At 46.9% G+C, this 16307-nt stretch overlaps 1 pseudogene; it reads left to right on the top strand.

Annotated features, from left to right (window-relative positions):
- Window positions 1-387: 387 nt before the first annotated feature.
- On the top strand, window positions 388-1873 carry LOC133909928 (exopolygalacturonase-like; annotated as a pseudogene).
- Window positions 1874-16307: the final 14434 nt, after the last annotated feature.

The following is a 16307-nucleotide window of genomic DNA, read 5'->3' as shown; positions in this document are numbered from 1 at the left end:
AAACTGCAACAATTTCGCTTAGTTATCACCCAGGCAATGCTGAGTTCATTGCATATCAAATCAGACATCAAAATATTGTTTACGAATATGTCCCATGCGTGCTCAAATTGTTGAGACTGGCGCAGGTACGCGTATAGCTGTGAATATGATTGGTAAGATTGCATGAGCTTGCCTTCCAATATCCGCATCGGTTGAGACTTGAAAAAGGAAAGAGTTGGTCAAGAACCTGTAAAAACCAGAGGACAGGAGCGCATGTTCAACCATTCCCTGAAAATAGCAAAGGCAAGACGACCATTCCATGTACATAGCAAACGGGCCTCCTCTCTGCCGCAGGGAGATATCTTCCGAAACATCTCTGCCGCGGCGAGGAGAGCCAGCAGAACGAAGATGGCTACCACGCACAATGCTATCAACGTGTTCTTCATCCTGACGGTCGTATGCGCCGCATGCGCGGGCGAGAAGGTCCGGACCGAACCAGAGCGACGTGGCGCCAGCCCCTGCGGCAGAAGGCCCCGCTAAGGCGGCCGGAGCCGGTGGTGCCTTCGACATCACCAAGCTCGGCGCGACCGGCGATGGCAAGACGGACTGCACGAAGGTAAGCTGTGCTTTAGATATCATACGTCGTCCAATTAATCATCGAACGCAGATGATGTCGTGTGGTTGCTTTCGCTGACCGATCGGTGATCGCGTCAGGCGGTCCTGGAAGCGTGGACGTCGGCGTGCGGGGAGACCGGGAGCTCGACGGTGCTCATCCCCAAGGGCAACTACCTGGTTGGCCCTCTCAACTTCGACGGGCCGTGCAAGGGCGACATCACCATAAAGCTCGACGGCACCCTGCTGGGCTCCAACGACCTGTCCAAGTACGAGGCGAGCTGGATCGAGTTTAAGCGCGTCGACAGCATCGTCATCACCGGATCAGGCACGCTCGACGGCCAGGGCACCGCCGTTTATAGCAAGGACCGCAACCCGTTGCCCAACGAAGTCAATAAGGCGTTACCCAACGTACGTTATGTCAATGCCGCATCCATACACATATATTGATATATACGTCGGAGTGTGCGCCGGCGTTCGGTGTCACGTACTCACCTATGCGTGTGGGCGTGTGTGTGTGATGTAGACACTGGTGCTGTACTACGTGAACAACGGCACAGTCTCCGGCATCAAGCTCGTCAACTCCAAGTTCTTCCACATCAACATCGGCATGTCCAAGGACATCACCGTCAAGGATGTGACCATCACCGCGCCTGGGAACACCGAGAACACCGACGGCGTTCACGTCGGCGACTCCTCCAAGGTGAGCATCACCAACTCGACCATCGGCACGGGCGATGACTGCATCTCGATCGGGCCTGGGAGCGCGGGTGTCATGGTCAGCGGGGTGACCTGCGGCCCCGGGCAGGGCATCAGCGTGGGGTGCCTCGGGCGGTACAAGGACGAGAAGGACGTGACCGACGTCACGGTGCGCGACTGCGTGCTCAAGAACACGACCAACGGCGTGCGCATCAAGTCGTATGAGGACGCTGAGTCGGTGCTCACGGCGTCGCGGCTGATCTTCGAGAACATCAGGATGGAGGAGGTGGCCAACCCCATCATCATCGACCAGTACTACTGCCCGGAGAAGGTGTGCCCCGGCAATAGGAGCAGCACCTCCCACATCGCCGTCAAGGACGTCACGTTCCGCAACATCACCGGCACGTCGTCGACGCCCGAGGCCGTCAGCCTGCTCTGCTCGGAGACGCAGCCGTGCAGGGGCGTCGAGCTCATCGACGTCAAGGTGGAGTACGCCGGCAAGAACAACAAGACCATGGCGGTGTGCACCAACGCCAAGGGCACCGCAAAAGGCAGCCTCGAGGCCCTGGGTTGCCTGCTCTGATTTTACCCAAGTGGGTCATGCCTGCATATGATTGGATTCGTGATGATCTATTTTAGTAGTTTTTTTCGTTTTCCTATTCAATTAAATCGATTGTGTTTCAGCCAAGAGGACCTGGCAGTGCAATATGTGTGGACAATGGGGAGATGCAGCTGGGTGGTCTCCTTTCCCTGGCTTAGAACTTTTATACTTAGATTTCAGGGCGTTTTGTTGTGTCATGCCCTGCCATAGTAGCGTTCTGTGCTTAACATCACTGCCCAAGATCCTGTGAGAAATCAGGCCTTGTATTGAACCCTGTGTACCGTACTGTTTTAACTTTGTTAATGCAATGGCGTACAGTACTCCTACGACTTCTTTCTCATAGACAACAATTGCTACAATAGCGTCAATTTGTCTGTGCACATTTTTAGCACAAAGGTCATTCCTAGAGCCTTGCTGAAACTCTTTTGGTTTTCAAAATTGTCTAAGTCCTGGTGAGTTGTAATATAGGACACATAAAATTACAAAAGAGTAAATTACATGAGTGATACGACACTGTTGAGGACAAGGGCCTACCAAAGCCGCTCAAAGTACTTCATGTAATAGCTCCGTGGGGATCCGGTTCTGAAGGGAGCAAGTAGCCGTGAGCGGACCTTCGCCTGAATTTTTTTTTATTTTCATATTTTTTATTAAAATTTTAAATAAATAGATTTCTCGTCGCATTAATTGCAAAAGTAGGCGTCTGCAGCCCTCTGAGAGGGTTGCAGTCCTCTCGAAGGGTGGTTAGGAAGCCTTACCGCCTCAGAGAGAGCGGGTAGCCTAACCGCCCCCTGAAAGGGTGGCAAGAGGCTTAACCATTCTCTCAGAGGGCGGGTAGGGGCTTCCCGCCTGCGCGCCCCCCTTACCGCCCCCTGAGAGAGCGGTTAGGCCCCTTGCCGCCCTTTCAGGGGCTATAAGGAGGCAGCCCCGCGTCCCCCTCTTCACTTCTCTATAAAAGAGTGAAAAATGAGGATAAATTCTCATTTTAATCCGAAAAAAGAAAAAACTCTGAATAAGAGAGGAGAGGAGAAGAGATTTGAGGAGAGGAAGACAGCGTGGTGAAGCCCTGCTGCATTTGATCCGTGGATTTGAAGAGCACTTTCCGGTAATTTCTTTTATACTTTTATTATTGTTAATAAGTAAAGTAGCACTGTATGATATAGAGTTTAGACATGTATGACCTAGGGTTTAAGGTTTAGAAAATATTGTATTTAGTAGAATATTATCAATATTAATTATAACATAGTAGGATAGCAATTAAATACATAGTAGTATTTGTAGTATGATAGTTTCGAATATGTAGATTGTACAGAGTAATAATTCTAGGTTAGTTTGGTTAGGATAGCATTGTGTGACATGGCGTTTAGCACTGTATGACCTAGGGTTTTGCAGTATGACCTAGGGTTTAGGGTTTAGTAAATACTGTATGTAGTAGAATATTGTCAATATTAATTACGATATGGTAGGATAGTCATTAAATATATAGTAGTATTTTTTTTCTATGGTGTTTTCGAATATGTAGACTATACAGAGTAATAATTGTAGGTTAGTTTGGTTATGGTAGCACTGTATGACAAAAGGTTTAGCATTGTATGACCTAGGGTTTAGCGGTAAGTTTAAGGTTTAGAAAATGCTATTGTATTGTTAATATTAATTCTGATATGGTACGATAGCTATTAAATACATAGTAGTATTTTTAGTTAGTAGTTTCGAATATATAGATTGTACAGAGTAATAATTGTAGGTTAGTTTGGTTAGGGGAATTATTGAAGAACCTATTGTTAGACATTAATCGGTGTCGGTAATTTTTTTGTTTTGATACTCAGAAATATAGTTTGCCGGTCTTAACATTGGTTATATTTGCGGATGTTTCCAGGGATGGAAGATAAATTAATTTTTCAGATATATTATGATGAGGGTGTTATGGTCCAAACGGTGTAGATCTGTCTGGGTTTCTTCATGTCATGAAGGGTCTTAGTAAAGCCAATGAGAGGACCATTGCGGGTGTGTGCAAGTGGCTGATGCGGTTTTTTTTAACTAGATCTGCAGCAACATGATCTTAAGATGAAAGCTGTCCTCAGTCATGCTAGTCAGGGATACTTTGACGAGCTTGTCCCGATCGAAGCCACATCTACTTGGAGGCAGTATATAGACATATCATGTGAACGTGGGCTGCCTCTGATTTTGTTAGCTGAGGCGTACCAGAAAGATCAAACAAAGGTAAACTCTACAGAAGCAGTAGCGGAACCAAGCGAGACAGTGGAAGATGCATCAAACCCGGTAAATGTCGGGAACAGGGCAGATGTTGGGGATATTCCTAAGATGCAACCGATGGGTGTAGCCGATGAGATGGAGCACATCCCTAGCATAATTGAAGAGATGGTGTTGGAGGAAGCCGTTGCTGATGAGGATTCATCTGACGAGGAGGGTAAAGCTCTAGTGCCTGCAGAGTAGAGGGATCATGAATTTTCAAAGCTGGTGGTTAGTGAGGCTGATCGGACACCGTGAGAGTATCATGAGAACAAGGTGTCTCAGGGTGCTATGTACCCTACAAAGGAGACTATTATTGATGCAGTTAAATTCTAGTCGCTGTCTCTTCGGAGCCAGTTCAAGGTTGTTAAATTCGGTAAAAGGGAGTATGATGTGAAGTGTTTGGTGCCTCAATGTCCTTGTTGGGTGCACGCATTTAGGGGGAAATGGGTAGACTACTAGCAGTGCTCAATAGTTAGGGAACATAATTGTCATATTGAGGAAATAGAGTTCGCCCACCGGAACCAGTCATCTGCTTTTATTGTTAATGTTATGTATGGGGAGATTGTGGACAACCTGAAATATGAGCCACGATCAATAATTCGTGCTATTGAGCAAAGGTTCCAGTATATAATAAACTATGCGAAGACATGGAGGGCGAAACAGAAGGCTATTGAGATGAGATTCGAAACATATGAAGATTCATATCACAATCTACCTCGTCAATTAGCCACAATATGTGGAAGGAACCTAGGCAGTTACTATGATATCAAGCATTACCCCTCAACTGATGTGAAGTACAGTGGGAAACGAGTATTGCAGCGCGCTTTCTTTACATTTGCTGCAACCATCAAAGCATTTCAGTACTGTCGACCCATCATTTGACTGGACGGGACATTCCTGATTGGGAAGTACAAAGCACAGATATCTTCGAGGGCACACCAGACTACAACATCCTCCAGCAGTCCTAGGTACCCAGTGCTCCACTTCGGACACAGCACACCCAGGAGTAGGTCTTGACACCGGTGCTCCCTACTAGGCCTACCAGGTAGGTAGGTCCACCCGACCCCCTGACCTACTCTAGGGGCCACGTGAGGGCCAACCAGCGGCAGCGGCAGCGGGACCATGATGGGGGGGGGGGGGGGACGACGGACGGCAGCGGGGGAGACAGCAGTAGAATTGTACATTTATTTTTGTAACTTACATATGCATATTCGATTCGCGATCTATTCTTACGTATTCAGACGCATGTAATCTTTATGGTCCACAAACCATGTCGTAAATGCATTTATTATTCCAATGTGATCACACTCTAGTTGCATTTCTTAATCCAACGTGACCACACGCTACTTTCTATCATCCTCGACCATGTACGAACCGTTCACGACAGACTTAGAAAAATATTTCTTACAAAGCTACTTATACACGAAGTGATCGCTCGAAAACTCTGTCAGGAGTCTAACTTTAGTCATGAAGTGACCACACAACTGAACTTTAACCATTAAACGACATCACCTCTTTCCTGGCATAATCTACAGAAATGAATTGACCGCACCACTCAACTTTAACCATGAAATGACAATACATTTGTCCTTGCGTAGGCTATAAACAAGAAGTGACAACACGGGACAGCTTTAACAAAAATTTAATGACAACACATGTACTTTGACACATGGAATCTCTGTCTAGCATCAATGCCACAACTTTCCCATTCTTCAAGAGGGAATCCAATGCTCCTGCCGCCCTCTAAGCCCTTCCACCCACTCTTTTCTTCAATAGGGAATCCAATGCTCCTGCCTTCCTCCACCATAAATAACCCAACCTTCATACATGGATACACCACTCATTTCTCAGTTCTCTCAACTGCAATGTCTTCCTCAGCTCCACCAAGCCCACCCAAGAAATATTGGGGGATTTTCATCCTTCAGGGGATCGAACCATCGATGTGCTTTTGTGGTGACCGTTGTAGGCTTCGCGAGTCCCAGGACATCTCATACACCTATGGGCTGCGCTTCTTCATGTGTGCCAACTACCAATAGAACAAGCTCAACATGGACCGTATCAGTATCCACTGGTATAGCAACAAAGATTAGCCACATCTTTCCTGATTTTACACCCTATTTTACTAATCTCTCATCTTGTTCTATTTGTCCAGTCCACTCCACTGATCTGTGACTTTATTCAATGGCTCGATATTGAGCAAAATGAAGACCAGAAGTGGTGGGTCGACATGACCATGCGGTAGAGGAGGGAAGTTTACGCACGTCGGGAGTACGAGCAATAGCAAGAAGAACTACGCCTGAAGCGGTAGGAAGAAGAGCGCATGAGCAAGGCAATGCAAAACAATACCGTGGCTCAGGATCGGGAAGCTGAGAGGGAAAGGAAGTGGGAGAGGGTCCGTCGTGCTAAGGCGGCAGGTCCCAATGTCCTACGAAAGGGCAAATATCCTAGATGCACTCAGTAGAGAGTATCTAATGTAACCCGATATGTTTCAACTCCCTAAGACATGTTATGACTAGGAGCGGCGCACTATTAAGTAGGTCTTTGTGCAAACCGTACATGCCACCCTTTTTTTCACGTCGTGTCGTCGTGGTTACACTACAATGTAATGTTTTCCACCATACGTATAATCTTAAGTTTGTCGCTGTTTGCAACCTCATTGCCATGTAATATGCTGCGAGTGCTTCACATATACAATTTGTTCACAAATATTAATTTTTTATCCTCCGAATAATACGTAAACTACTCCAAAATCTTGCTTCCACAATTTGCCGATTTGACCACCCTTTAACCATTTTAATTCCAAATTTTGCAAAATACCTATTTTAATATTGAGCAACGTTTTCCAGTAATTTTGTAACTTTTAAAAAGAATGTTCTACCTACCCATTGAGAGAGCGGTTGGCAATGTACCCCAACCGCCCTCTCATTGGGCAGGAGACCCTACCTGCCCCCTGAGAGGGCGGTTAGCTACCTTGTTGCCCTCTGAGAGGACGATTAGGCTACCCGCTCCCTCAGTGGGCGGTAAGGCTTCCTCTTTGAGAGGGCTGCAAGCGCCTACTTTTATAATTTTTGCAATGAGGAATCTATTTATTTAAAGTTTTAATAAAAAATATAAAAATAAAAAAACTCTACCTCCGCCACTGCGAGCAAAGCTGGCTTGGCTCGCGGCCTTCTGACCAGACGGACGTGTCAGTCTTCAGATGGGCTTCACGTGTGGGCCTTCAGACCGCGGCCCATACATGCGCCTTTGCTGTCGGATCGAGAGTTTTTTTATTTTTATATTTTTTCGATTAAAAATTCAAATAAATAGATTTCTCGTGAAAAAAATTGCAAAACTAGGCGCCTGTAGCCCCCTGAGAGGGCGGTTAGGCCTGCTAACTGCCCCTTGGGAGGGCAGGTGGCCTAACCACCCCTCAGAGGGCGGTAAGGGTGCTAACCGTCCTCTCAAGGGGCGGGTAGGGCCTAGGAGGGCAGTTAGCAGCCTAGCTGCTCTCTGAGGGGGCGGTAATGGCATTCTTTTGCCGAAAATTGCAAAATTTTGTGTTTTTCATCAAAATTTAAAATAGGGAATTTACAAAATTTGGAATTAACAAGATTGAAGAGGAATGAAAATGGTATACTGAGGAAGCGAGAATTTTTAGTAGGTTACGTAATTGTTGGAGAATAAAAAATTAGTATTTGTGAACAAATTGTATATGTGAAGAACTCGCAGCATATTACGCGTGTATGAGGTTATGAACGACGACAAACATAATATTAAACATACGGTGGAAAATATTACATGAGATTGTAACCACGACAACATGACGAGGAAAAGAAGGTGGCATGTACGGGTCGCACTAAGACCTACTTATTAGTGCGCCGCTCCTAATCATAACATGCCTTAGGGAGTGGAAGTATGTCGGGTTACATTAGTTACTCTCTACTGAGTGCATCCAGGATATTTTCCCTTTCGGAGGTCATCGGGACCTGCCGCCTTAGCACGGCGGGCTCTCTCCCGCTTCCTTGCCCTCTCAGCCTCCCGAGCCTGAGCCACGGTATGGTCGTGTGCCTCCTTCCTCATGCACTCTTCTTCCTCCCGCTTTAGGTGAAGTTCCTCTTGTTGTTGCTCGTAGTCCCGACGTGCGTAAGCTTCCCTTCTTCACCTCATGTTCATGTCGATCCATTGCTTCTGTTCCTTATTTTGTTCATTGTCGAGCTATTGAATAAAATCACAGAGTGGTAGAGGGGAATGAAAAAATAGAACAAGATGAGCTGTTAGTAAACCAGGGTGCAAAATCAGCAAAGATGTGGCTGATATTTGTTGCTATACCAGTAGATACTCATATGTTCCATGTTGAGGCTTGTCATATTCGTAGTTGGCACACATCAAAAAGCGCAGCCCATAGGTGTATGAGATGTCCTGCGACTCGCAGAGCCTCCAACGGTCACCACAGAAGCACATCTGTGGTTCGATACCTTGAGGGATGAAAATCCCCCAATGTTTCTTTGGTGGGCTTGGTGGAGCTGAGGAAGACATTGCATTTGAGAGATCTGAGAAATGAGTGGTGCATCAACGTATGAAGGTTCGGCTATTTATGGTGGGTCGAGGCAGGAGCATTGGATTCGCTCTTGAAGGAAGGAGTGAGTAGAAGGGCTCAGAGGGTGGCAGGAGCATTGGATTCCATCTTGAAGAATGAGAAAGTTATGTCATTGATGATGGACAGAGATTTCATGTTTATTGGTACCTATGTTGTCATTTATTGTGTGGTAAAAGCTGTTCGGTGTTGTCACGTCTTGTCTAAAGCCTACGCAAGGAGACATGTGTTGTCATGTAATGGTTAAAGTTCAGTACTGTGGTCACTTCGTGATTACTCTCGATAGAGTAAGTGAGATGTCACTTCGTGTATAAGTAGCTTTGTAAGATATACATTGGTGAGGATGATAGAATGTAACGTGTGGTCATGTCAGATTAAGAAATGCAACTAGCATGCCATCACATTGGAATAAGAAATGCAGTTATGACATGCTAAGTGGACCATAAAGATTACACGCGTCTGAATACGTAAGAATACATCGCGAATAAAATATGCATATGTAAGTTACAAAAACAAATGTAAAATTCTACTGCTGTCTCCATCGCTGCCGTCGGCCATGCCCCCCATCGTGGTCCCGATGCCACTGGTTGACCCTCACGTGGCCCCTAGAGTAGGTGAGGGGATCGGGTAGACCGACCTGTCTAGTAGGCCTAGTAAGGAGCACCGGTGTCGATGCCTCATCCTGCGTAGGCTGTGTCCGAAGTGGAGCACTTACCTGGGACCGCTGGAGGATGTCGTATTCAGGTGTGCCCCCGAAGAAGTCCCGAACGAGGTCGTATGCGGGGTCCGGGCCAGCCTCATCCTCCTAACTAGGGTACAAGGACTGTGAAGGATCTGCTGGCGTTCATGTGTACTGGCTGGAGGGGCCTACGAACAAATAATTATATTAGATATGAACATTGTGGAAATGAAAGTAGTATTAAAAAATGCACAATTGTACCTGCGTGGTATCCCGGTGCAGCAGAAGATGGCCAGACGGGCGTGGCGTAATATGGCTCGTACGGTGCTGGTGGGATAGGGCGTGGGGCAGCTGAAGATGGGCCGGCATCATCACTGAAATAACTTGTGCACAATATTAGCTGAATTGTTGAATATATTGAATACGGGGATGAAGGGGTGCCCAGTACCTGAGGGTGGACGCACAGGGTTCGGTCTACGAGGTTGCATCGAGGCTTGTGTAGGTGCACCTAATAAAAGTTTCATAATAATTGCACCAGTAAGAAACGAATATATTTCAACGCCATGCGAATTAAAAATTCGTACCTATTTGCTCCGAGCGTACAGGACGTGGTAAAAGGGGTCGTGTGGGTGCTGACACTGATGAACGGCGGTGCACATCTGACCTCCGGGACGACTCGGTGGGGACCCCACTAGACCTGGGAGGTGCTCCAGCTACATCTGTGGTGGACCAGCATGGGTAAGCTTCAAGGCGCGTGCGGTCTTGTCGAAAACCAGCTTGACGAAGCCCGCGACATCCGATGCACTGAGGTGCACCCCTTGCCTGAGGCGGTCCATGGTACCAGCTGCATCCTTATGGACATCGTAAATGATATCGGCCTGCGGATACGAACAAGAAAAAAATAATTTAAATGTACAGTTTTTGTTCCTCAAGTATGGACTACTGACTTGTAAGTAAAACATACCGCTAATGTAGCGTTCTCGTCCCAATGGACCGGGTACGCCTCCGTAGTTGACGCAACGTGGGGCCGGACACACTCAGGGGTGTAGGTGACCTGTGTGCGTGTACGTGGAATATACCCTTGTAGGTAGTCGTTGAAGCTCCGCTCGTCAAAGGGCCGCGCCTCCTCCACGACATCCTGTAGTGCTTGGGCCCATGCTGAGACATATGGGGCCAAGCGATCTGCCCAGAGGTTACCAGCCGGCTGGCCTTTGCGTGTGTACCTGCAAGTAAACCATGTTAAATATAATTCATAGTAAGACAAATGTTACAAAAATTTTAATTCTGCATATGTACCTGTGGACGTGCACGGGGACAGTACGAATGTGGACGAGAGGGAATGCTTGGTGACAGTCAAACTGCCGCATGACGTGGTGCGGTGAGTACTCCCCGACGTAGATGTCGAAGACAAGCGGTGCCTTCGTAAGCTAGTACTTGTCATCGCGGGTATACAACGGCGACAAACCCAAACCTGCACGGCCTTGGACGACCAAGAAGCTATACGGCTGCCAGACCACATCGTCCGGACGTAGCCTGTCGAACTGGGACCGAAAATGCTTGTAAGCGCTGCGAGGATGTTCATGCGCCCAGTGTGGCTGTGTGACAAACATTGTTAGAAATCATTACAAATAACATGCGTGCCAATGAAAGTGTTAACAAAAACTACGTACCCAACGACGACACCAAATTGAGGCCATGGTAGGCGCGTCCTCCTCCAGCTCGCTATACCATTCCTCTGGGTATGGGGAGCGGTTGTCCATTGGCCTGCCTATGGTGAACCGCTCGTAGGACCATAGCTGCAGAAGAAGTGAGCACCCAGCAAAAGTGGCTAGTGGCTCCTTCTTTGTGCACGCGTCGCAGAGCGCCCGATACGTCACAGCAAGGACAGCAGATGCCCAACTGAACTACGGTACCTCCTCGCCATCAGCATCAACTATCAACCTGGCATACGGCACAAGCGTCCTCGCAACCAGGTGGCCTTGGTCGCTGGTGAACATAACCCACCCAAACAGCCAAAGCAGATAGGCTCCAAATGCCTGGAGACCGAGTTTGCGTTGGCCTAGGGGTGCATGTACGCCGGCTGCAAATATGAAAGGTGTCAATAATGATCATAACTAAATACTCAAATAGGAAATGAGAGGTTGTATTGTACCGAAACTGAAATTGTAGGATCCACTTCTTCATTGGCCCTCGTGCATCGGACAAGAACTCAGGCATGTAGGGGGGTGCGTCGGCCTTCCGCTCAACCAGGCCAAAGCGCTGATGCATGATGTTGATCCAGTCAGCATCCATATCGGTGACCCCAACCGCAGCTCCCGAGCAAGGTAGGCCTAAGAGGTAGCCTACGTGTTGCAAGGTCGGGGTCATCTCGCCGCACGGGAGGTGGAACGTATGTGTCTCCGGCCTCCATCGGTCAACCAGTGCTGCTATCAGCGATTGGTCAAAATAGAAACGACGCGCCGCTGCCTCGGGGTTCTCCGTCGACCGGGCCTCAACCAAACGGTAAAGCGGTAGGAGTCCCGCCGGTGCCAACCTGAAAGTATCGAAGTACATCAATGATATGGCAATTTCGTATGAAAGTATCGAAGTACCTGTGCTTCCACTGATCGTCGATCATAAGCAGCTCTCCAGGGGCCCGTGGTCGGAACACTCCTAACTTCGTTTGGTGCTCAGCAGACAAGAAGCTGCGGTGCCTCTTGTCCACTGCAGGGTCTAGAAGCTCGAGGGTCGCAGGGTCCGCCATATCTGCATTTGAAAGACATGTACATTAATGCATTGCTAGATGTAGATAGAAACAATATACATTGAATGCAAATTCACTATACAACTATATGCAACATGAACATATTGCGACATGTACTTACAAATGAAGGTTTAAATGCTAGAAATCGAAGTACAATTAAGACAGCAAGCTACGTTAAATACAACCACACCACAACGCTTCATAATACTCACCTAGACCACAGGTGCATTTTTAGGACAATACTTGTATGTGTGACCTGTTTCATTGCACTGACTGCATCGCTTGACCCTAGGACCCGCCTCGGATTCATCCATATCGTTGCGAATCCGGTGAGTTTGTCGACGGCTAGGTGCGTTCTTCATCTTTTCCAAATCAGGCACATAGATTCGTGAAGGCCCTGGATTACTTGTAAAAGTGTCAACAATGCCGTAACTATACAGCTCATGATTTCAGCAGGTGTTCAGTATTTGATCCTTCATGAAGTAATTTAAAACATATTGCCTGGGAAGCATGTTGTACTCCGCACACACAGCTATGACGTGTGTACAAGGTTCGTGGAGTAATTGTGACTTCTAGCAACTACAAATGCATGTCTCACTCCTTAGCACACACTCTTGAACATGCCGCTCACGTCTGCCACCCCTCCGACCCTTATCCCGGCACAGGACACTGAACCTGTACTTCGCAGTCCCCTCTTGATTTGCGCGATGCATGTGGGCCTTCTTTGTGGCCTTCTCCATATACTCACACAGCATCCGTCCATACAGTATACAATTGTCCTCCATTACATTTTTAGCAACTGCGTACTGATCAATAAAATACTTACAACTCCCATGCAAAATGTCTTCTACAATTCCAACAAGTGGGAGAGACCTCATTCCTCGCATGACCCAGTTATAAACCTCAGCAAGATTTGTTGTCATTACTCCATACCTTGCCCCACCACTGTCATATAGCAAAGCCCATTTTTCATTTGGCTCATTACGTATCCACTGTGAAAAGCTCCTAATAGCTGACCCTGACCTCCTTACAATCTGCGGAGTATCTGTTGGGAGAGGTCCAAGAGCTATCGGTTCATCACCAGTTAGTGCAGCCTCCGCTGTCTGTTTTAGAGTTAGTTCATCCAGACTTGCCCATTGGGAATTGAACTTCCGTTGCTGGTTTTGACTGCACAACTTTTTGAAAAGCTTCATCAACTCTTTGTTTTTAAACTGTCTGTAGAAGTTCGCACCCATATGACGCATGCATCACCTGCTCTTCAGGTCGGGCCACTGTGCTGCTACACCCCGTCGAACACTACCATGTTGCATATCCAGCAAAGCCTGCAACAACCCTGCATGTCTATCATGAATCAGATACACATCTGGTCGGTCAAAAACAATAGCATGTTTCACCCGCTCAAGGAACCTATACCAGCTATCCCCGTTCTCACTCTTTACGAAAGCAAACCCTAGTGGCAGGACTTGGTTGTTACCGTCGACCCCAATTGCAAACAATATTTGTCCTTTGTACTTCCTAGTCAGGAATGTTCCATCCAGGCATATTATGGGTCGACAATATAGAAATGCTTTGATATCATAGTAGCTACCTGGGTTCCTTCCACAAATTGTGGCTAATTGATGAGGTAGATTGTGATATGAATCTTCATATGTTCCGAACCTCATCTCAATAGCCTTCTATTTTGCCCTCCATGCCTTCGCATAGTTTATTGTGTACTGGAACCTTTGCTCAATAGCACGGATTATTGATCGTGACTCATACCTTAGGTTGTCCACAATCTCCCCGTACATAACATTAGCAATAAAGGAAGATGACAGGTTCCGGTGGGTGAACTCTATTTCCTCAATGTGACAATTATGTTCCTTGACTATTGAGCACTACCAGTAGTCTACCCATTTCCCTCTGAATGCATGCACCCGCCAAGGATATTGAGGCACCAAACACTTCACATTATATTCTCTTTTACTGGATTTAACAACCTTGAACTGCCTCCGAAGAGATAGCGACCAGAATTTAACTGCATCAATAACTGCCTCCTTTGTAGGCTACATAGCACCCTGAGACACCTCGTTCTCATGGTACTGCCATGGTGTCCGATCAGCCTCACTAACCACCAGCTTTGAAAATTCATGATCTCTCCACTCTGTAGGAACTGGAGCATTACCCTCCTCGTCAGATGAATCCCCATCAGCAAGGCCTTCCTCCAACTCTTGATCCTCCAACTCCATCTCTTCAATGATGCTAGGGATATGCTCCCCTTCATCGGCTACACCCATCGGTTGCATCTCTGAAATATCTCCAACATCTGCCCTGGTCCCCACATTAACCTGGTCTGATTCATCTTCCACTGCCTCCCTTGGTTCCGCTACTGCTTCCGGTACGCCTCAACTAACAAAACAGAGGCAGGCCTCATTCACAAGATATATCTATATACTGCCTCCAAGTTGATGTGACTTCGATGGAACAAGCTCCCCAAAGTATCTATGACTAGCACAGCTGAGGACAGCTTTCAGCTTCAGCTCATGTTGCTGCGGATCCAGTTGGAAAAAACCGCATGAGCCATTTGCACACACCCACAATGGTCCTCTTATTAGCTTTACTAAGACCCTTCATGACATGACGAAATACAGACAGATCTACACCGCTAGGACCGTACCTAATTTCACCCTCACCATAATATATATGAAAAATTAATTTATCTGTCATCCCTCGAAACATCCGCAAATATAACCAATGTTAAGATCGACGAACTATATTTCTCAATATCGGAGAAGTTTTTTTTACTGACACCGATTCATACATAACAACAGGTTTTCAATAATAGCCCTACCCAAACTTACCTACAAATATTACTCTATACAATCTACATTTAATAGCTATTCTACTATGTCAGAATTAATATTCACAGTATACTACCATTTTCTAAACGCTACATCCTAAGTCCGCCTATTATCATACAGTGCTAGCTCCTATGTCACACAATACAACCCTACAATTATTACTCTATAAAATCTACATATTCAAAACTAACATACTACAAATAATATTCTATATTTCACTGCTATCATACCATATCCTAAGTAAAATTGATAATTTTCTACTAAACATAGTATTTTCTAAACCCTATGTCATATATGTCTAAAACCTATGTCATATACTACTACTGCACTAAATAACAACAATAAAAGTATAGAGGAACTTACTGGAAAGTGATCTTCAAATCCGCGGATCAAATGCAGCAGGGCTTCGCCGGGCTCTCTTCCTCTCCTCTTCTCTCCTCTCCTCTCCTCCCTCTTCAGAGTTTTTTATTTTTTCGGAATAAAATGTGAACTTTACCTATTTTTAGGCCCTTTTATAGAGGAGGGAGCAAGGGTGGAGGCTGGCGGGCGAGGGCGGGCAGCCCCCCTTACCGCCCCCTGAGAGGGCGGATACGACTCCGTACCCGCCCTCTCAAGGGGTGGTAAGGTGCGAGCTCGGGTGGGCACCCCTTTTTCGCCCTCTGAGGGGGCGGGGCGGTTAGGCCACTCGCCCTCCCGGGGGCGGTTAGCAGGCCTAACCCCCCTCTCAGAGGGCTGCAGCCTTTTCAGGGCTGCAGGCGCCTAGTTTTACAATATTTTATAAAAATGTATTTATTTAAATTTTTAATCGGAAAAAATATAAGTATAAAAAAACTCTCAGATCGAGCTCCGCGATGAGGCCTTCGACCAGACGACCCGGCCTTCGAATCGTGTATGTCAGCCTTCGGATGGGCTGTGCGTAGGCCTTCAGCCAGCCGGGGCTCACGCCGCGTGCATGGGCCTTGCGGTCACGCTCTTTGGCCTTCAGGATTGAACTTCGCACACACGACCGAGGTAAAAAGTCGCTTTTATTTCAAGGGAAATGTTTCGTGCTGATAGTGTTCAAACTCAAGACCAGTGATCTGCATGGCTTCATGCGCGCCGCATCTAGCCAGCGGGCCTGTGGTTCTTTTCTTCCTGCATACAGTGGAGTAGAAGATACTATTTAAGTCATGTGTCCATAGATGTTCGGGGCAGCCGGCTGAGCAGGTGGTTGAGCCGTGCTTCGCTTCACTTGGGTAAAAGCGTTTGGCTGCTTTGCACCAAATGTGCTTGACGTGCTTCGTTTGGCCACTTGGCTAGAAGTAATGACCACTTCCATTTGCTCAATC

This window comes from Phragmites australis, chromosome 2, assembly GCF_958298935.1.
Source record: "Phragmites australis chromosome 2, lpPhrAust1.1, whole genome shotgun sequence".
Classification (NCBI taxonomy): domain Eukaryota; kingdom Viridiplantae; phylum Streptophyta; class Magnoliopsida; order Poales; family Poaceae; genus Phragmites; species Phragmites australis.
This window is presented reverse-complemented; position numbering and strand designations above follow the sequence as displayed.